The 22,675-nt window shown below is 42.5% G+C and overlaps 1 long non-coding RNA gene across 1 annotated transcript in view; it reads left to right on the top strand.

Annotated features, from left to right (window-relative positions):
* Nucleotides 1-1,262: 1,262 nt before the first annotated feature.
* Nucleotides 1,263-22,675, top strand: part of LOC127583790 (uncharacterized) — a 46,679-nt gene continuing 25,266 nt past the window's right edge. Inside the window, exons 1-3 of the long non-coding RNA XR_007958298.1 lie at nt 1,263-1,342; nt 15,386-15,456; nt 19,342-19,383. This is a non-coding gene — a long non-coding RNA (uncharacterized LOC127583790). The remainder of the gene's footprint in view (nt 1,343-15,385; nt 15,457-19,341; nt 19,384-22,675) is intronic.

The following is a 22,675-nucleotide window of genomic DNA, read 5'->3' as shown; positions in this document are numbered from 1 at the left end:
CAGCATAACAGTGACAGTGCCAAACAGATTCTTAGCTAAGGTCAAGAAAGATGCAGTATAAATGTAAACTTATTCTTTCTCTCTTACAGATCTGCCATTGGAGGAACACACATCAGCACAGGGTCAGCACCTTCTGGGTGGAAGACCAAGGCAATCAGACACAAGTATTTGATGGTGAGGTGGGGTGGGTTCTTGTCAAATGGATCAAGAACCCAGGTACGCTGCACATTAGCATGTGTACCATATCTGATCCATTAAGAGATTCTTCTAAAGATAGCACATAGGAAAATGCTAACAATATTTAATATTCCCTTAAAACAGCTAAATTTAAGGGATCACAATAAAATTCAGCACAGTATAGAACTGATCCCTTCGAGCAGGACCAAATGCTGCTCCAATTATTACAGTTTTTATTTAAGAACTCATTCAGAATAATCTTGGCTCAGCAGCATTTGGAGAAGCATAAACAATTCTGGTTTCTCCATTATGAAAAAAATACAGAGGCACAGAAAAAGGTGCATAAGTATCGTATTTATAAGGTTAATCCCATACTGAGAAATCATCTAGAGCTCTCTACTTTAGAAAGAAGCCTGGTGTTGGGACAGGCAAACATTGGGGGTCATTAAAATTACAAAAGGTTATATTGGACTGGACACTGAGATGCAGGCGAGGCCAGAAACAAGAGACAAAGTATACAATCGTCACTAATAAAATAAAAAGGGAATGTAGGCAAAACCTTTATGTCTCAAGAGACCTGAGAATGTGAGGCAAATAGCATAGACATTTTTAAGGAGAAATTATGTATGTATGTGATAGAATAAGGTGATGCAGTTAAATGACGAGAAGTGGGAGCAGGGCGATGTGCATCTTAAACAACAGCATGGATTCATTGGCCCTTTGGAGCTGATTTTTTTGCTGCAAATATTTTGTCAGAGAACTTGGGTCCTAAGTACTCCAGACAGTGCTGCTTTGCTTTCTCTTTCTCTCTGTCTGAGCTTTATCCGTGAAGAGTGACATACTGCAGCTTTACATCAGCCTGTTGCTCTGATTAGTTTGGAGATATCTTTGGTTATCTATACCTGACCACAAATGTTCTTCATTCCAGAAAGAGCTGGTGCTCCATGCAAAGTCATCTAGCTGTCACACAGCCATCAAAGCATAATCCCGCTGTGTACACACTGCTCTCCCCCAGCGGCGAAAGGCAATACATCAATATTGCATTGGGCTGTGTGTTGCAATGTTGTCTGTGCATGCACCGGATCCAAGATTAGAAATGGCTGGGATCAGAGAACAGCCTATCACAGTGACAACCCTTTCCTTAAAGGAGGTGATCCTGTTTCAGGTACAGTCACTTCCATGTCTAGGTACAAAAATAATAGATTTTTGATTTCTTGCTGTCTTCCATGCAAAATATTACAGAGGGAGGAGAGAGGGAGGGAGGAGAGGGGGGAGAGAGGGAGGGAGGAGGCAGGAGAAGGGGGCAGGGGAGGAGAGGGGACAGGAGGAGAGAGAGGGGAGGGGGAGAGAGGGGAAGAGAAAGGCAGAGAAAGAGGGGGTGAAGAGGGGGAAGAGAAGGGGAAGAGAGCAGGGAAAGAAAGGGGGAGATGGGGCAGAGAGATGGGGAGAGAGAACAGGAAAAAGAGAGCAGGGGTGAGAGCAGAGGAGAGGGCAGGGGAGAGGGCAGGGGAGAGAGAGGGAGAGGGGAGAGGGAAGGAAAGAGGGGAGAGATGGGTGGGGGGAGAGAGGGGGAAGAGAAAGTGGGGAGGGAGGAGAGGGGAGAGGGAGAGAGAGGGGTGAGAGAGAAGGAGAGGAGGGAGAGCAGGGGAGAGGGGTAGAGGCAGCAGGGAAGAGAGTGGGGGAGAGAGTGGGGAGAGAGCGCTGAGAGACAGCAGGAGGGGGGAGAGAGGGGGAGGGAAGGAAAGGAGAGAGAGGTGGGGGGAAGAGTGGGGAGGGAGGGGGAGAGAGAGGGGGGAAGGGGAGAGAGGGGGAGAGAGAGGGAAGGGAAAGGAGGAAGAAAGCAGAGGAGAGAGAGTGGGAGAGAGGGGGTAGAGAAGGGGAGGGGGAGGCAGAGGAGACTGGGGAGGGGGGAAGAGAGGGAGAAGGGGGAAGAGCGCAGAGGAGAGAGAGGGAGGAGAGAGCGGGCAGAGAGATGGAGGAGAGGAGAGCAGAGCAGAAAGAGCAGGGGAGAGAGAGCAAGGGAGGGAAAGCGGGGGAGGGGGAGAGGGGGTTGAGAAGGGGAGGCAAGGGGAGAGGGAGGAGAGAGGGGGAGAGAGGGGGTAGAGAAGGGAGAGACCTCGATCCCTCCCCCTCTCTCCCCTCTGCCTCCCCCTCTCTCCTCCCTCCCCCTCTCTCCCCCTGCTCTACCAGCAGGGTAGAAAGAGCAGGGGAGAGAGGGGGAGAGAGAGGGGGGAGAGACGGGGGGGGGGGGAGAGAGAGGGGGAGGGAAGGAAAGAGAGGGGAGAGGTGGGGGAAGAGGAAGTGGGGGAGGGAGAGAGGGGAAGAGAGAGAATGTGGGGGAGAAGGAAGAGAAAGAGAAGGAGGAGAAAGAGGGAGACAGGACACAGGGTAGGTTTAAGAGCTATTTTAAATGATAGTTGTGACTGAATGCACAGCAAAGCCACACGGACATGGGTTCCAGAGCCTTTAGCACAAAATACAGACTGGCGATTCTAGTATAGCACTGTGTGAATGCTGCCCTCAGATGTATCAGCTTTCAGCTCTTACCTCAAACAGACATACTGACTGTCTTCTCGGGGGAATGTAAAAGACCCCATGACACTATTTTGAAGGACAACAGAGGAGATTGCCCTGCTCTGTCTCACCCTGGACCTCTCTCACACAACAGAACATCACTAAAAGAGATGGTCCTGTCAACATACCTCTTTACTGATTGTGAGAACTTGCTATGTACAAGTTGGTTGCTATACTTTCAAAATTACAACAATGAGTACACTTTAAAAAATGTGCTTTGCTGAATCTTGGACCATCCAAAATCCTTATCTAAAAGGCAAGTCCTTACTTCAATACAACAATATCATTCCTCTGTCTGCCTGATGTTACAAAGACTGTTATTGTCATGATGAATTTTTCTGCTCTGAATCCCTCTTCCCATCCAACTTCCATCCCTCAAACTGCTGGGAATTTCATGGATATAAGCTGCCCTCTGATACATTATCCAAGAGGCTATTCTGCATTCTTGACCCTTGACATTAAGTGTTGGAAGTAGATCAGTTCTGGGACATGCAATGGGATGGGTGACCAAATTCCTAGTCCTTAACATCTAACATCTCCCTCTAACCTCTGAGGAGTTATCAGCAAGAGCCCTTGGGAAACTTCCCTGTTTCTATCACAATAAGCCAATTAAAACATAGATTTAAAACATACAAGACCATAAGATATAGGAACCAAATTATTGGCCATTCAGCCCATTGAATCTGTTACGCTATTCAATCATGCCTTCTCCCTGTAACCTTTAACCCCTTTACCAATCAAGAACCTATCAATCTCTCCCTTAAATACACCCAATCACTTGGCCTTCTCAGCCCTCTGTGGCAATGACTTCCACAGATTCAACACCCTCTGGTTGAAGAAATTCCTCATCTCAGTTTTAAAGGGATGTCCCTTTATTCTGAGGCTGTGTCCTCGGATCCTAGACTCTCCTACTAATGGAAACATCCTCTCCACATCCACTCCATCCAGGCCTTTCAGTATCCAGTATCTACCAGATAGGTTATCGACTATATCCCTGCCTGGAGTCAGATAGCTCCATACAGTTACATATGGGCCGCAGAGCTTTAGATGAATTCATATTTCTAGGCACAGTAATTTACTTAAGTCTTTTCTCAGAGAATCACCTCCCTCTGTCACACCCTTCCCCTCAATATATATCCTGGCTCTTTTCCAATCAGCCGCAAGGAAAGATCTCCCTCCATGGAACTAATTCTTTACAAACTTCGTGTGCCAGGAAAATGTAATAGTTGAAATTAGAGTCAGTCATGGTTGGCCCACTCTGCTGAGGAATGCATTGGTTCAATTGGATTTCACAATGCATAAATGAAAGAGAAAATCTGGGAGATCCTGTTGCCCAATTCATTCATCATCTTCTCCAGAGGGAATCAGAATTTGAAAAGACCACAGGCAAAATTCATACAGGAGCAATGTTTGGAGTTCTATCTGTCACATCATATTCATTACTTTTTTTACTTTTAGTTACTATTCAGCAAAATATAAAATATTAGCAATTAATGGACAATTTTCTCATCCACACTACTCCCCCCAGAGATCATGTATACTTTATCATGAATTATAATCATATATTTAATCTTCCCCCCTACAGCCCATGCACACTCTACCCAGCATGAACTCTACTTAATTGTGTATTCTCCTCCCACAGACCCTACACACTTTACTTTAAATGGTCTATCTTTTCAGTTATTTGCTGCCCACCATATATGCCCACATTACCTTGTCATGTACTCCATCCACCCATTTTATCTCCTCCCTCTGCCCACACTAACTCTACCCTATTATGAACTCTACTTATTCTTAATTTCCTTCCACAAACCAGCCCATACTACCCTGTCACAGGTTGCATATGCCTATTCAAAGTCCGTCCAAAAGCTATGTCCACACTATGCTGTTTCGGACACAATCCTTCTATTTAACTTTCTTAGTCGATAACTTTTATGTTTGTCTTCTGTAAGGTTATATTGTATTGGGTTTCAGTCATCTTCTTCTCTCCTTTTGCCTAAATAGCAATGGCATAATCTAACATCACCATGGCTTTGAGAACAATATGAACAAAATAGGTATGGACTATTATAACAGAACTGGTCATTAAGCTAAAATCCACAGGAAGGCACAGTTGAACATGAAACTAGAGGAAAGATTGGATCGTAAATGCTATGGGAAGTTCTGACAGCAGTCCAGGTCCCAAATACTTGAAGCTCATTGCCTCTTACTTAAATAAATGAGCTGATGCAGCAACCAGATTCTACATAACAATATGAAGGTTACTGGAGGAAAGCAATGCAGGTGGTGATTTGCAAGCAGATTGCAATCCTTTCTCCAGTGACAGATAATAGCAAATCAAATTTAAGAGGGGCAATTGTGAAAGGTACTGTCATTGGCACAAGTGGATTTAGAAAGGGACCCACTGCAGACAATAATTTTTAATGCCAATCAGGGCTCAGTGTATAACACACTTTCTTCTATGTCAGAAGGCTGTGGTCACTTCATAGTCTAACGTCTGATCTCATGGTGGTTTCATCTTTCAGATTAGAAGTTAAACTGAGGGGCCAACAGTTAGCAGTGTAGGGTCTGCTGGCACTATTTTAAGAGTTAACCTCACTATGCCCAAACCGCCAGCTCTCCACTCATATCTGGCTAGTCCATTATTTATTCCTCAAACATTACTGAAATAAAATGCTAGATTAACTGGCCATGATCACTCTGCTTCTTCTGGGAGCTTGTTGTGCCTAAATTGGGTGCTGCACTTCTTACACGACTTCATTGGCTGTGAAGTGCTTTGAGGTGATCATGGGTGTTACAGAAATCTAACTCTTCATTGATAAAACAATATGGGGAACCAATGAAAGTAAAACTATTAGGATGTTGTAACAGCCAACCAGAATAATGCCAGTTAAGTCTATGGATGATTACGGTCTCTGATGGTTTCCATGAGCAGATCAAATCCCATACACTAAGGTCTGACATTATTCCTCAGTGTCTATGGTGCTTGTATACGTGCCTTGTGGCCTAGCAACGAGAACTGGGTACAATATACAATATACAAGGCATGCTCTGACCAGAGCCTAATAAAATTTAATCACACTTTCAATCTTTTATTCTATTGTCTTGTCTGTGTTTTGTTTTGAACCTTATTGACGCTGATGATGGTGGATCACATTAGCTGGAGATGTTCAGCAGTGAATGGAGAAGTATCGATAAAGTTCCTTTAAGCATTGTCTATGGCTGTTTGTACAGTATTCGTGGAGTCTGTTTGTCAACTATTTTCTGCTGTGTGAATGCAGCTCTGGCTGAAATCAAGCTGTTCTGAAGCTGGCTTCTAGCCCGGGCGGTGAGCAAGCTGGAGAGGCTCGCCTACCAGTCAGATGGAGAGCAGTGCCCACAAGAAGGCGGCTTTGTTGCTTTCACTTGGAACATGATATCTTGGCACAGCAGCCAGCACGAGGGGAAGGAGGGAGAATTTATAAAACCGTATTGTTCTATATGAGGCAGGCAAAGGCTGATTACAAATAGCTGACTAGGTCACACAGTTTTATTCATATATCAGCATTTAGGATGGCTTATGGAGATTAAAATCTGAATGTAAGAGAGCACCTTAGCACTGTACTCATTCAATCTGATACATCTCATATCCTGCACTGCCACCTAATACCCATTATTACTGGTTGATTCTGAATTTAGTCATTCATTTTTGTGCCACAATCAACAATTAGTTGCAATTATTAATTAAAAACCTTAAAATAGCAAAAACATCACCAGGCACTTCACATAGCATTAGCAAACAAAATTTGACCTTAACCATGCAAAGGGAATTACGAGATAAAGAATAAGTCAAGGCTAGAGAAAAGCTTCATCACTGGAGATCAAGCCAATGCATTCTGTCCAGGAATGAATTAGGGGAGGTGAAGTGGGGTTGGGATTAGTGTTGCTGCTTCTGCTATTTCCAAATTTTCCAAGTTGGGATGTTTTGAGAAACTTGGAACAGATTCTGTTTTCACACACTGACTGCCCTTGTCCTTCTAGGTGGTGGACCTTGAGGGATAAGGAGGCACTGCTGCAATTACTGAGTTGCTGAATTGGTTATTGGTCCATCCTCACCCTTTGACACTCAGCATCCAGGCTCACTGATAAACACTGATATTGAGGTAGCAGAGTTGTTGGTGCTAGTGGAAACCCAGCAAGGATCAGCACCTTCGGGAGAGGATGCAAACAGACAGGGAAGAAAATAATCCAGATTCTGAAGCTACAGTGGATAAATCGGGAAGCAGAAAGGATTCCAATTAAAGCCACACAGATGCTCTGGCATGTTTTTATTTAGAATTCAGGAGGGTCTCCTTGTTGTTCACTTTCTGAAATTGGAACTCGGCACAGGATCTGATGTCAGTGATTGTTCTCACACAAGCTGTAATATGTAACTGTAACCGGCTCTTCCAGAGAGACTCCATTCACTGCAATTTGGTGAAAGGTTTAAACGCAGGCTTTTAAAAGTCTTGAGGTAGGATCCGTTTGCTAGAAACCCAATCTAGTAATTATGCTTCAGCAAACCGTGTTTCCTGTTGTGATTTAAATGGATTAGATTCTCAGAGAATTTAATGCTCAATGAAATAGTGCTCACCAAGCTTCATTTATAGGCTCACCTTGTTAAATTCCACGACCTAGCTGCGATGATGCAGCTTGGAGACCCTGACATAGTAAAAGACTATTTGCATTTATGTAGCATCCTTCATGTAGCAAACTGTCACACAGCATTTCATGTTGTGCATCAAGAAGAAGGAACATTTGTAAGCCTTTCATGGTCTCAGAATGCTTCCCAGAAACTTTTTGAAGTGCAGTCACTGTTGTGAAAAATGGTGTCTGCTAATTTAAGCACAGCAAGGTTTCACAAATATCAAAAGGAATGATGATAGGTCGACTGTTGAGGGCTAATAATTGTCATAACTCCCTGACTTTTCTTCAGAACATTTATATTCAGTTAAGGGAGCGATGGATCCTTGGTTTAAGAACTCATGGAAAAATTGGCACTGCCACAGCACTGTACCAGGAGTATCAGGCTAGATTTTGCACTCAACTCTCTGGGAATCTGCTTGGCCCTATAATTTTCTGACAGAGGAATGAGTGGGTGTTAATAGTTTGCAGCCTGGGGCACAGTGAAGATGCAGGGAGGAATAAAAACATAGGACAGTATAGGAGGCCATTCAGCACTTTTAGCCTGTTCCACCACTGATCTATATTTCACCTCTATCTATCCGCCTCGTTTCCATAACAACTATGCATCGGATGCATTTTGAACAGAGGAGGCTCAAGAGAGTAAGATTCAGAGGAATACATGAGTGTACTGAAAATGAGAAAGCCTGTGATAAAGAAAAGTAGCATCCAGAGAACAAACTATTCCATGCATCCAGCCCTGGAATGTACTGGAGGGGTGGCTGCTAGGGTAGCTGCTTCAGCTATGGGCTTGTTATGTTTTATGCATAAACTGTACTTACAATGCAGGTTCAGGTTGGCAATATATCATCATTACTGCAGTGATGGAATGAGAGTGGGGGGCGGTTCTGTGGTTTTTAAGATTTGGGAAAACTAATAAATAACATCAATGCATACTGCTGGCAAAGTCTGCTGTTCATTATATCCTTAGACTGCATTGCCCAGGGACTGTAGATCACCATTAGCAGAGAGGCCAAATTGCTCCAGTGACAGCTGTATTTTTAGCCTTTTTGAAAAAAACTAATAAATGAAATGACTTTTTGGCCTCTTGTAGAGAGCAGAGATCATTTTCTGACTCCCTGCTTAGAGTAATGCATTGCGATGTGCAGAATCACCAGCCAGAGCTTCATCACTTCTCCCGAGCGAACGCTTCAAAGTGCAGGCGTCAAATAGAAATCGGCGGCTCTCGCTTGGCAGATGGGAAAGGGTTCGGAGCAGAAACAGGCAGGGTCAGCATAGCAAGTGCTTGATATCGCCTGATTCACCCTGAGCAGGATCTATCCTGCTAACTGCCTCTCCTGCTGATTTGACCCAGAGTCACCTGGAATTAAAGATTAATCTGCCAGACACTCATGCAAATAAACCCCAGGAGAAATACCAAGGGGGCTGCGGTGGTGTTTTTAAACAAAATTTATGAATTTTATTCTCCTTGAACAATTATTTTACTAGTTTTCAAAATATTGGAGGTTGATGACGGTTTGGGGGAGAGGGGTGCTGTATGGCTGAGAGATTGACTGTGGAATATCATGAACTGATTGTGGCATTCTGGATGGATGATCGATTGGGTGGCAAGATCCTGTGCAACCAATGGGAAGAATGTGGGGCAGTGCAGTTGGCAGTGAGGGGCCATGCAATGAAACCTCCAGTTTGACATCCGATCAGAATTAAATACCTTCAAAGGGCACTGGGCTGCCAGAGGAGTCATCTTTTAGATAAGGAGTTAAATCAAAGGCCCAGTATGCTCTCAGGTGGATATAAAAAGCCTTGTGGCACCATTGCAGAGAACAGCCAGGTATTTTTTCCGGTGGCCTGACAAATATTTGTCCCTTCACCCAAAATTACTTCAGCAAGTTATCTAATGATTATCAATCTGCAATTTGTAGGAGCTTGCTGTGTATATATTTCTACAGTGATCACATGCCTTGGCTGTGAAGTATTTTGGGATGCACTAAGGTCATGAAAAGCATAATTTTATTTTGTTTTTGTCCCTGCAAGTGTCAGGAGCTTGAGGATAAAATGAATCAAATGTGCTGAAAGGTAGAGTATAGTGGTCAGTTTGGTTACATAATTATGTTGACCAAACTCAAATGACCAGTTGAACCTGAACCACACCCGAGTGTGAAGACCTATAATTTTTTCCATCATGCATTCAGCACACCATGATCAGCTTCTACATCCCAACCCTGGAAACTACAGATGAGGATTTCTACTCTGATCTTGAGAAAACCTTGGCCTGCACCCCACAAACTGATTCTCTTGGCCAACTTCAATGTCAAAGTCAGAAAGGATACAGACTTTTGGAAAAATGTGATGAGGAAAGGAGAGGGCAAAGCTACCTCCAATAGAGTCCTCCTAATGGGATAATGGCACACAATCTTGGTGCACAAAAATGGGATAACCAGCACCTGTTTCATCAAAGAGACAAGTACAAAATCCTTCGCAGCACCTCCTAATCCAGGCATTGGGCTGATAGATTTGTCCAAATCAGAGACTGTGAGGATGTTTGCGTCACCCACACCAGGACAGGTACCATTGTGACTACTGGACTGGCCACTCCTTAATCTACTCTCTTATTTCCATCAGCCTAGCCCCAAAGCAAAAGCAGCAACAAAGATATTGCCACAGGAAAATTCAATGTTATTGACTTCAACAAAGAGAGCTTTTCTCAGACAACTCATAAACAATCCAATAACTCCCTTCCAACAGGAACGGTAGAACGTCCAAAGTACCTGTACTGTCTTGAAGTCCCCCATAATTATTATTTCTGAAGAGATTACTGGCTTATCTATCAGAAAACGCCAGGACCAGTTTGATGAGAATGAGCAGGAGATAATGAAGCTAATTCTTGGATTGGAAGCTCTACCACAGTTCAAGGAAAAAGGAGCATCTGTGAAGATAACAAAAATAAGGCCTCAGGAGCAGATTCTTGGTAAAGTTCTAAAACTTGGTAAATAGAAACTTCAGGTGCAAATTCACGACCTCATCCTGTAAGAGGAGACAAGCCAGGCAACCTCGGAAGCACTATAATCGTGACCACCTTCAAGACAGGAGATAGACCCTAATGTGATAACTACAAAGGGGCTTTCCTGTTGTCTGCCATATGGGAAGACATTACAAGAGACCTTCTCAACCACCTCCTTCCAGTGGCCAAAAAGCTGCCTCCCATAATGCAGTGTGGATTGTGTCCAACAAGAGGCATGTTGGACGTGATTTTCACCATACCACAAATGCATGAAAAACGCATGGAGTAGCATCAACCACTGCCAATTGAGAAGGATTGCAGAGAATCTTTCTCAAATTCAGCTGCCCTCTGAAGTTTGTCTCTATCTAGTGTCTGCTACATGGCAACCGACATGATCCCCGTACGGAATGGGGTCAAGCAAGTCTGCATCAGCACTCCAACACTTTTCTCAGTGTTTCTCGCTTCAATATTGCACCTTACTTCCAACAAGCTTCCTGCTGGAGCAATACTCATCTACAGGATGAATAAGCAATTATTCAACCTATAGCACTTGTAAGGTCACTCCAACCTCAGTCACTGAACTGCAGCATGCAGATGACACTTGCATATACGCACATTCAGAAGCTGAGCTCCAAGTCATTGTCGACTCATCCACTGAAGCATATCAAAGAATGAGCCTTACACAAGATATATGCAAAACAAAGGTCCTCTACCAACCTGTCTCCATCGCACCTTGCTGACCCCACCACTCCTGATAATAGCCCTGAAAGAGGTGGATGAGTTTTCATGTGCTACCTCTCAGTTAAAGCAGACATTGATATGAAATTCACCATCGCCTCCAGTATACCGGCTCATTCTTGGGCCCACTGAGGAAGAGTGTTCAAATAGCTTTGTTCTACTAGTTCTACTATGCATTAGTGATCCCTGCCTCCTGTACACTTCAGAGATATGACCGTAGGAGAATGAGGGATGATCTTATAGAGGTGTATAAAATTATGAGGGGCATAGACAGGGTGAATGCACACAGTCTTCTCCCCAGGGTTGGGGAATCAAGAACTAGGTTTAAGGTGAGAGGGGAGAGATTTAATAGGAACCTGAGTGGGAACTTTTTCACCCAGAGAGTGGTCACTATATGGAATGAGCTGCCACAGGAAGTGATTGAGGCAGGTACATTAACAACATTTAAAAGGAACTTGGACAGGTACATGGACAGAAAAGGTTTAGAGGAATATGGACCAAATGCCATCAAATGGGACTAGCTTGGATGGGAATCTTAGTTGGCATGGACCATTTGAGCTGAGGGTCCTGTTTCTGTGCTGTATGACTCTATTATTCTATGTACTACTTACAGTTGCCACTTTAAAGTGCTGGAGACATACCACCAAAACTGTCTCCATAAAACCCTTTCAAATCCACTGGCTGGATAGGTGATCAGCATCTTCTGCCAGGTCAATATCCCCAGCAGTGAGACCTCAATTACTCTCAACTGCCTCTGATGTCAGCAGACTCCCAAAACAAGCACTCTACTCCAAGCTCTGTCTTCGAAGTGGTTAGCTTGATGACAGAGGAAACAAATGAAGTGTCTTCTCAAAGGTTTGAAAAAGTGTCACGTTCTCATTGACTTTGGTAATCCTGGGCCATGTCGACCCCAAATGGGTTAGGAATATTCAGGATGGTACCGAGAACCTCAAGTCTCTTGGTCAGAAGCACACGGAAGCCCAATGAAAATGGCAAAAGGAGCACTCCACTGCCCATGTTGCCCATCGCCCCAATCCGTGGTATAGTTATGGATCCCAATTCAGAACTCACAGAACTGGAGTTCATGGAAGTCAGCCTCGATCCAGAGGGACTACCTAAGATAACGATTTATTTCTAAAACCTCATGACTTGGCCTGATCCAACCAGAGCCTGAGGAACTGCAACCTTTCCCAAAGCCAACCCAACTGGACACCTCGTGGGCCTGGGGCTTGGTTTGGGTAGCCAGGCTCTAATAAAGTGAGCTGAGCAACGTCATTTGCAAATTAACTGGCAGACTTGGGAGGTTAATGGAGGGAGGCCAACCTACAATGGAGTTCTGCAGGTCTGTCAGTTCAAAGGAATTCGAAGGGGACAAACTACTGGCAGACAATAGCTGGACATGCAGTGACACAGGAACCAGGCAGGAAGGAAAATAAGAAAAGCAAACAGGATGCCTCACTCTCAATTGTCTGAAAATCTCATTACTTATAAATACCTGCATGTTCACTGAACTCTCCCGGATCTGGCTCCTATTCTCTTTCCCTAGTTGCAGTGCCGGGGGCACAGGGATTTGGGAAGGAGCGAGAAATGGTGGTTTATTAAAGCTCATTCAGAGTGCGGAACAAGCTTCCTTGCAAACTAGTAAACCCCAGCATGGGGTGATCATTAACATCTACATGCCAGCAAGTAATGAAATACACCCTGCGATGCAGAGTCAATGTAACACTCTGGTCCCCCATTTAAGTCATTGCCTCTAATAGACTGGCACACCATTAGCAAATGCAATCTGTGCTCTTCAAATTATTTAATTCTGCAGTGGGGACTCAGGCAGTCTCAACCCAAGTATAACATCTGTAGGCAAGAGCTTTTCTTAAACTTTTTCCTCATTGTAACCCACTGTAGATATCCTGCAATGGATGATGACCAAAATTTAGTGTAGTCAGATTGTGAATTCAAGCCCATTCCTAAAATGAGAGTCCAAAATCTAAGCTAATACCTCAGCATGATACCGATCAAAAGCTGTAGTTTCAGAGGTGCTATGTAGTTAAGCTGAGACCCCGTCTGCCTCTCAGGTGGATGTAAAAGATTCAATGATATATTTTGAATAAGAGCAAGGAAGTTCTTTTGGTTGTCCAGATTAATATCTATCTCATAACCAGCATCACTTAAACAGATTAACCTGTCATTGTTACTTTGCTGGGTGCAACTTGACTGCCACATTTCCAACATTTTATCTGTGACTGCATTTCTTTTGGAGTTGTACTGAAATTGTGAAGGTTGCTACAGAAATCCAAGTTCCTTCTTTCTCTGAATCAGAAAGTTATGGGTTCAAGACCAATACCAGGATGTTATAATCTGCATTGACACTCTAGTACTTTACTGGGGAACTACTCTAGTACTGGGGAACTACTGCTGTGAGGTGTAATTCTACAGATAACAAACTTAAACTGAGAACCTGTTCCAAGCAGATGTTATTAATCTACTAAAATTTTTGAAGAAGGAAAAAAGAGTTATTGTGTTAATCCTTCAACTAATGCCACAATAAATTGGATGCAATTTAGATTTATAAAATACCCTTAACGTTGTAAAATGTTGCAAGGTGTTTCAATGATTATCAAAGAAAATTCGACATTGAGCTACCAAAGTTTGGTCAACGAGATAGGTTTCAGATGAGAGAGAGTGAGATAGAGAACTGGAAAATATTGGGAGGGCTTTGGGCTTAGCTAACTGAATTACCTGGCATCAGTGGTAGGGGTGAAGAAGAGGAGAGATGAATATGAAGGAAGTCATAGTTTTCAGAGGGTTAAAAAGACCTGAATCAAATTCTTGCTTCTGAGATCCAGCTGTGAGCAAATGGCCGGCTCTAGTGAACTCCATAACAACAGGAACTTGGCTTCAGAACTTACATCACACATCAAAAGTGATTTGTATGAAGCACCTTGAGACGGGGCTTGTTGATGTGAGATGAGGTCTTCCAGAAACACAGATCCTTTTAAAGTTCTTTCCCCTTCCTCTGTTCAGTCTATGGACATTGAGCTATGTTGCAACTAAGGATGAAGGGATAGCTTCTGCACAGGATTACATTGAGAGAACAAAAAGAGAGTAACAACAATAGATCCAAAGTTCCTCCTGCATTGCACTGGCACCCACGGACACTGATTACAATGGTGCTCCTCTTCAGCTATGGGTAAAATACAGGCATGCTAACAACAACCTGAGTTTTTTATAAAAACTTAAGTGGAACAAATATTCCTATGTTAACTGGTACAGCTAGCTCAAGGTTGGTGCTTGTAAATATTTAAAACACTTCAATGATCGAAATATTACACATGGAATAAAAACAATTACTGAAGGAAATTTCATTATTTTTAACTATTGTGAGGCCATCAAAGCGCTTATGAAAGAAGGAAAATTGTATTTCCATAGTGCCTTACACAACGTCAGGATGTCCCAACATCCTTCACATTTCACTGAAGAACTTCTGCAGTGTTGTAAAGTAGGAAACATAGCAGGCTATTTGCACACTTCAGGGTCCAAAGACAACAATGTGATAATGACCAGATAATTTCCTTTAAGTGTTGATTGAGAGATAAACATTACCCAGGACCCAAGGATAGACCTCCTGCTTTTTTTCCAAATCAAGGCCAGCTAAGAGGACACTGGTACTGCCTGATGACCTCAAATACTAATGGGGACCTGTGCCCCAAGTGGATGTTGTGCACCAAGGTTTAAAGGTCTCAGCTGAAAGATGCCACAGCAATCCCTCAGCTCTGTACTGGGAGTGTCACCCTAGTTTGCATGCTGAAGAATCTAGATTAAGATGAGAACCCACAATCTTTTGACTCAGAGGTGAGAGTACTATCCATTGGAGCATACAAACCAAAAATTAGTCATAGATTCTCCTGTAAGGGCAGTACAGGAAAAAAAAGTCCAATAAGAATGAGAAAACACTATACATACTATCCGATCTCAGGGCATACTTCTCATGATACTTTGCTCTGGGGAAAACCTGCATGCTTTGATGCATTATTGAGTGATGAAGATCATGAAAGATCTACACTTAATTCTTAGTATTAAATCTTAGTATTTAAATCTGGAAAAGAAAACCCATACTGCATCCTATTAGAAATTTCCCTGAAGACTAAAATAGTTTAATGCTTTGGGGCACAGTGTCGAATGTATGGAGGTACACATGCAAATCATCATCTTGTCTGTTTTGTTTTTGCATTTAAGAGATAAATGTTGGCCATATCCCTGCCTGCTCTTCAATTAGTGTTCCGGGACCTTTAGCATGGACCTAACAGGTAAGAAGACCACAGCTGTCAAGTGGCAACAAAACTGCACATTAGATATCTGTAGTTTGTAAGATCAGGGAAGTTATAGGTAAGCAAGAACTGCTACTTTCAACATTATCACCTGCTGGGAAATATGTGCTCTGTTTAGAGTGGGTATAGGATATGATGACCTCTGCAGTCAAATAGCCTACAAAGCTCAGACACTGGTCACACAGACAAGATAGCAGTAGCAAATGGAATAAATCCCAAGAAACAGTCCATTGGTAGCCATGGCTTCAACTGTTTAAACACTAAACTCTGGAGCTCTCTCCTTGAACTTCTGCTTTAAGAGAGTCTTTGGTCAGGCTGTCCCAATACCTCCTCAGTCGGTGTCAAATTGTGTTTGATATTGTTCCTCTGAATTGCCTTGCAAAGGTTTATTACATTAAAAGTGTGATATTTAATGCAAGATGTTATTTATGTTCAGGAAAGAGAGTGGAGCATCAGAAATTTATTTTCAAATGTCAAATGAAATGCCCCAAGGTTTACACAAAAATTAAGCAACTTTTGTGAAGGGAAACACTTTTGGTGTGAAAACTAATTAGCAAGCACCAAAAATCTCACAACAGCCCTGCAGTACCAGGAGTGATTCAGGAGAATGCCTGATATTTAATTGCTTGTCATTAAGAACGCTCTTTGAAAAGTGCGAAAAGACAGATGTAGAATTTCTCACCTTTATCGACAGGTTTATCTTTCACTGCCTAATTGGCATGGGGACTGTAGGCATTTGGGTTAGTGTTGGAGAGTAATTAAATCAGGCTCAGCCATAGCCTGCTGGGGCACCTCGGCAGGGCTTCTCATCTCCTTCCCATTGTTTTGTCTGCCAAAGATCTCTGGATTTGCTGAAAGAAAGAAGAGGGTAGGGGGTGGGGAGGCAGTGATTAGTGCAAATATTTGATGTTTTTACAATGTGACAAGCTTTCCAGTCTGCTAGACCAAATAAGAATCTGACACTCTAAAAGCAGCCATCAAAACAGACTCCATTTACAGACCCTTGGAGCTCCTGTATCCATCAGGGATCCAGTCTGGACAAAAAGCCCTGTTAGTACAATTGATTGTTTCCAAGTGGGATCATGCTGATCTGAATTAAATCTGGGGTTTGCCGATCAGCCCCAGGCTTTCAAGGTGGGAAAGTGCCTGACTGCATTTAAGGGGAGGCGAGTTTACACCAGGGAGATCGGAATGGGAGGATACAGTTAATTGGAACTGGGAGGACACTCATGTGAAGCATACACACCACCATAGATTAATCAATTAACAAGGATCACAGGAACAGGAGGAGGCCATTCAGCCCTTCAAGCCTTTTCTACCATTCAATAAGATCATGGCTGATCTGTTCTTTGAAGCCATTAATCTAAGCTTTGGTCCTACAGACCTAATATCCTTGCCTAACACAAACCTATCAATCTGTCTGGAAAATTCCATTTCATCACCCCCACCCTTTCAAGGTGACAGAGTTTAAGATTTCAAACATATGTTGTTTGATCAGAAGCAGTATTTGTGCTATAAATTCTATAGATGGGAAATTCATCCTCTGTGCCCTTGTGAAAACACACGATGAGGTAACATCTGTGCACTGAACTCTGCTTCTGATATTTGTTTCCTTGCTTTGACTAGAAATGGCAATAGTTTCACTTGAAAATTAACATTGTCACCCTTAGCAACCAGAGGAGCTCTTCCTGAATGTGTACAAATGTTTGCGCAGATCTCCAAGGTGAAGGCAATGGGAAGCTGAGGGAACTAAGAACCATCACGTCTGGGTTTAGAAAAATGAGATTATGAGGCAATATTCTGCATGCACTCAAGTGCTAATGCAATTTGCACCACAGCTGTCAAATTTATGTGATTTTTAGTTTCCTCCCTCCTTCATGCTCCTCCCAACTGTGTAGATAATGAGGTCAGCCAGTGGATGAAAGACAATGCCAGAGTAATATTCTCCATCTTCTGCTCTCTTCCCTCGTTCTATTGGTCTCTGTTTCCATCTGTTTGTCAGTATCTCCATTTCTGTCTCGCGTCTTTTTCTGCATCCTTCCTCTCATCCTTTATCTTGGTTTCAACCAACCTTTGTTTGGCTTCTCTTTGTCTGTTTCTGGTTTCATTCCTTTTCTCTCTCATCTTTGTCTCTGTTGATCTCTTTTTCTTTCTTTTCTTCTCACTATCCTTCTATCCATCTCTTTCTCTACCTTATCCCTCCCTTCTTTAACTCACATCTGGCTTCTGTCATTCTTCCTTGCCTTCCTGGTCTCTTGTCTCACCTTACTCTGTCATAGCACTGATTTTGTCTGTTGTTCATTAGCAGGTTCTCAGTCCTCTGAATTGCTTCTCTTCTCTATCCTGGTGCTCTCCCAACCTCTCTGAACCCTATTTTTCTTCATCCAGCTTTCCGCCTGACCTCCAGACTCTTGTTTCTGTTGCCTGGAAGTGTGTGGCTTCAACAACACTCCAGACAGGACATAGCAGCCCTCTAGATAGGCACCCCATCCACAATCATTCACTCACTCCATCACCAACGCACAGTAGCAGCAGTTTGTACCATCTACAGGATGCACTGCAGCAACTCAATAAGGTCTCTTAGACAGCAGCTTCCAAACCCACAACCTCTACCAGCAAGATGGACAGGGGCAGCAAATGCATGGAACACCACCACCTGAAAGTTGTCCTCCAAGTCACACAGCACTTTGACTTTGAAATATATCACTGTTTCTTCACTCTGGCTGGGTCAGAATCCAGGAAGTCCCTCCCTAATAACATTGTGGATATACCCACATCTCAAGGAATGCAGCAGTTCAGGAAAGCACCTCACCACCATCTTCTCAAGGACAACTGGGGATGGGCAATTAGATGCTGGCTCATCCTGCAAAGACTACGTTCCTTGAATTAATAATAGAAAAATGATGAAAAGCTAGGCCAAAGGCCTTTCACTCTCCCCCACATTTAGGTAAATGTTATTGTTTCAATGTGACCATTTTGAAATCGAGCAAAGGCATTCTCTCCATGTCCAACCAATATTTATTCCTGAAGCAATATCACAATACATAGAAACTGACTTGGCTCTTTGTGGGACTTTAAAGGGAAGATGAATAACTACACAAAGGGGAAAGGTATTTGCTGATAGGCTCAAAAAAGTGTGTACCATTTGGACAAAAGGGCCTGATTCTGTGCTGTAGATTTTGTATACATTAATGAAATCCAGTCAGAAGAGCAAAGGTTTGTTAGCAGGCTATTCCAAAATGCTGGTTAAAATTAATCAATCTTTGACCTGTAGGTTCAGTGGACAACAGAGCAACAGCTGTTCTGTCAGTAGAAATGCTGCTCAGCCAAAACATTTTGCTCAAGAGGCCTGAAGTCAGATTGACAGTGAACTCTAAACCTGTCATTAATACACAATGGCTACTGGCTTTAACCAAATTATTGTAATTACACAAATTATTATAATTATTTAGGTTTAAAATTGTTTCATAATAGCTATATGGAACCTGGAATTGGGGGCTGTCAAAGTTTTAATATCATTATCGCTCAAGCACATTAATTTCCTGAGTGCAAGTATCAGTTATATAATAGCAGCTTTTGTTTTTCTGGGAACATTGCTCTTTATTTAAAATGCACAAATCATAATCAATATTCTTTTTAAGGATAAAACTCCTCTGGTGATATTTCAGCCAATAGATACAAATTGGATGATATCAACTAGAGTGATCTCTCTCTCCTGTGCGCGCACACGCACGCACGCACGCACACACACACACACGCAGGCATACATCTACAAGACTGCAATTCAATGATAGAAGATGTATTGAGCAAATGACCCTGGCTGACACACCCATGCAGTTCTGAGGAGGTGCTATATTGTTGTAGGTGCTGTCTTCAGACGAATGAAGAAGTGGTCTGCTCTCTCAGGTAAGATCCCATTGCACTATTTGAAGAAGAGAAGAAAAATTTTCTCTGATGTCCCAGTCAGTACCTATTTCTTAATCAATACCACTAAAAAACAGATTATTGTTTTTTGGGGACTTTGCTGTTGCTTTTCTTTTTTATATGTTAGAGCAGAGGCTCCATGCAATATTAATGACTGCTTTATTGATACCCTACATTTCTGGTGGGTATGCATCTATCTGGGATATTAGTCTAAATGTAGCGCAAAGGGATACATATTCAAAGTAGAAAATGCTAAATCTGGTAGATGCATAACAACTGCCATCAAAATTTGCCATACACCTGATAATACACTGGGTCTAACATAAGACATGGACAAATAATTAAATAATCTACACAATCATCATTTATCGGGAACTGATTTAGGCATGACTGAGACCAATGAACATTTTTAAAACGGGTGAGCCAATCAGAGTTAATTCTATTTAAATTTGTATGACTTCCTTTTCATTCTTGATGCCAGAGTAAGTATTGTTGTGTGGAGAGGGAAATGTATGCAATAAAACAATGGTCAGATGAGTTAAGGTGTATGAAGTTCCTTGTTTCTGTGATTTCAAGATATTGTATATTTATTTATTCATAGGATGTAGATGTTGCTGGCAACGCCAAAAGTTATTGTTGATCTCTGATTGCCCCTGGGCTGAGGAGGCAGTTAAAAGTCAATCACATTTGGAGGGTTTTGAGTCCCATATTGGGTAAGGATGAAAGATTTCCTTCCCCAAAAGGACATAAGTGAAACAGATTTTTTTTACAACAAATTAATGGTTTCATGGTTATTGTTACTGAAACTAGATTTGTTTTTAAATTACGGAGTCATTTAACTCTTTGAATTTAAGTTCCTCAGCTGGAATGGTTGGATTTGAACTCCTATCTCTGGATCAATAATCCAGAAATCTGGCTGCTAGTCCAGTAAATTAACCACCGTGTTATCATTACAATATCACTACAATCTGAGGCTTTCTCACTAAGTTGATTAATTTTTTTTACTTCCCAGTGCTGCTCAAAGTTGAAGGTGCAAATGCTTCTGCTTCTCCAGGGATGGGTCTCTGGGCTACTTCACAGACCCACTGTGCTAGCAATAAAATAAAGACCATCCAGTTTTCCAGGCCTCATTTCTCTCCATGATCTTTCCCTGCACTTTCTCCCAGACACCCACCCCGAAACCTTATTACCCTGTCTCATCCACCCTATTGTATTGCCTTGTGATATCTGCACCTTCCACACATTCCTGGACCCTCTTGCTCTACTCTTTATTACTGTCCTCCTCTACCCACCTTACCACTACTCTATCTGTTCCCCTTTTGTAAGCTCATGTTACTCCTTTTCTTCATCTCCTCCTCCCTTTACACCCTCTCCCTCTCTTTCCAATCTCTTCTCCGCTTGTGTGTCTCTCTGCCCAGTACCCACCCACTCCCCACCTTCTTCAATAGTTCTTCCCTTCTTTCCCCTGCCCTTTCCTTGGTCCATGTGTGAAACCACCCCACCCCACCCCCGAACTCTCCTCTCCCACCTATCTCCTCCAAGTGCATCTCTTCACTCCCCTTCTTTCCTCCATGTCTTAACTCCTGGAAAGGTCATTACCATTTAACCTCCACTACTAACAAACTTGCCTCCTTCACATTTCTATAATTGGCCACCAGTCTGTCCCTCTTGCAGTTTTCAGAGCCAACTAAGAAGCAAGCAGATTCTTTGCTGCCTGATTAGCTAAATCTTTACTCTCTGGGAAGCAGCCATCTTTTCTTGGCATGCCAATACTTTTATATAATTGGGAAATATGTTCAACCAAAATAAAAGCGAAACAGTCTATTGACAACACTGCCAATGCATTGGAGATAGGGTTGGATATATGTCTAGGCTCACAATACATAGCTGATAGCTCTATCAATTTAGTTAGAAAAAGATTCCATTTAAAGAACTGGTGAAACAGAATTTATGAAAAGATCCACAATAATTTCTTGCAATGAAAGAAGAGTATTTTCACCAGAAAAATGCAGTGAGTGGAGAATGGTTACACTCAAATTGTTCTTCAGTTCAATCCGAGTCACCAGGCTTGACTGACAGGGCAGTAATCAAGTCCTCCCTGTTCTTACTTGGAGAGCATTGTCACCCTATGATTTTTCTCCTGGGTTTGCTTGGAGCAGTGTCCTAGGAATTAGTTTGATTCTTGGAGACTTCAAGTCACTCCAAGAGGATTACAACCCTATTCCCGATGAAGCAATAAAATGGGGAACTATATTAGTTTGCTGTCAATGTGACTGTTTTACACAGGTCCACAAAATCAAGGTCTACCACATAGTGTGTGAGTGAGAGTTCTGATGCGTGATATGAAGTTTCACTGTGAAGGTGCAGTGCAGAACAAAATTTCCCAATATAAACTTTAAAAAAGCACTCTGTAAGTAAAATTTAGATATAATAATTATTCTTATTTTACAAATGACAACTAAAACAAAAGAGCAAGTTCAGGATATAGCAGTGGCAATAGGCTTATTAATTTTCTATGCAAATTTGTGTGTGCGCGCGCATGTGTGCAGGCACATAAGCCTGCCAGTCAGTACTGCATCATGAGAATTGCAGTTTTCACACTGCTCAGTACTTCACAACCACCAACTCAATAAATTGCAAGTAGGAAAGGCCATGTGTAGACTGAAGAGAAAGACAGTGAGAGTTTATCTTCATCAAGCAAGTCTCACTCAGTTTGATCCTGGTGTCACATCAAGGTTCAATACTAGATTCAAACCCAAATGGGGCAGTAACCCAAAGCTAAATCAGTGTGCACTACACTACAATGACTGAGTAAATGTGTATTTTGGCCTCAAACACAAAGGCTTCCTTTGTAAGCACATGGAAGACTGTCCTCATGAAAGAGATGGACTCCATGTAGGCAGCATGCATGGCCAACCCCTTCATGCAAACTTCCAGTCTAACCTAACACTGTGTACTCTGCCACTCAAATACTGACTTTTCCAGCAACTCCTGCATCCTATGAATTAACATACCAGAGAAAAATTCAACAGATTAAAAAGAATTTCGCTCCCTCTGAACATACAAGAATGAAACTAGAGGTGTCTTCACAATAATATGGATGATGAGTACTCTAATCTCACTGTGGAAGGAAGAAAGGCAGGCACCAAAGTGAGTTCAAGCACAAATGATGCAAAATATGTTTTAGCAGGCTTTGGATTAGGATTCTGAGAGACTGCAAACATGAAAAGTGTGTCCATGCATTTTTTTTAAATGGAATTTTGTTAAAGGGTAA

Source organism: Pristis pectinata, chromosome 27 (assembly GCF_009764475.1).
Source record: "Pristis pectinata isolate sPriPec2 chromosome 27, sPriPec2.1.pri, whole genome shotgun sequence".
Lineage (NCBI taxonomy): Eukaryota > Metazoa > Chordata > Chondrichthyes > Rhinopristiformes > Pristidae > Pristis > Pristis pectinata.
Note: the sequence above shows the minus strand (reverse complement) of the source record. Positions and strands in the feature narration are given on the sequence as shown.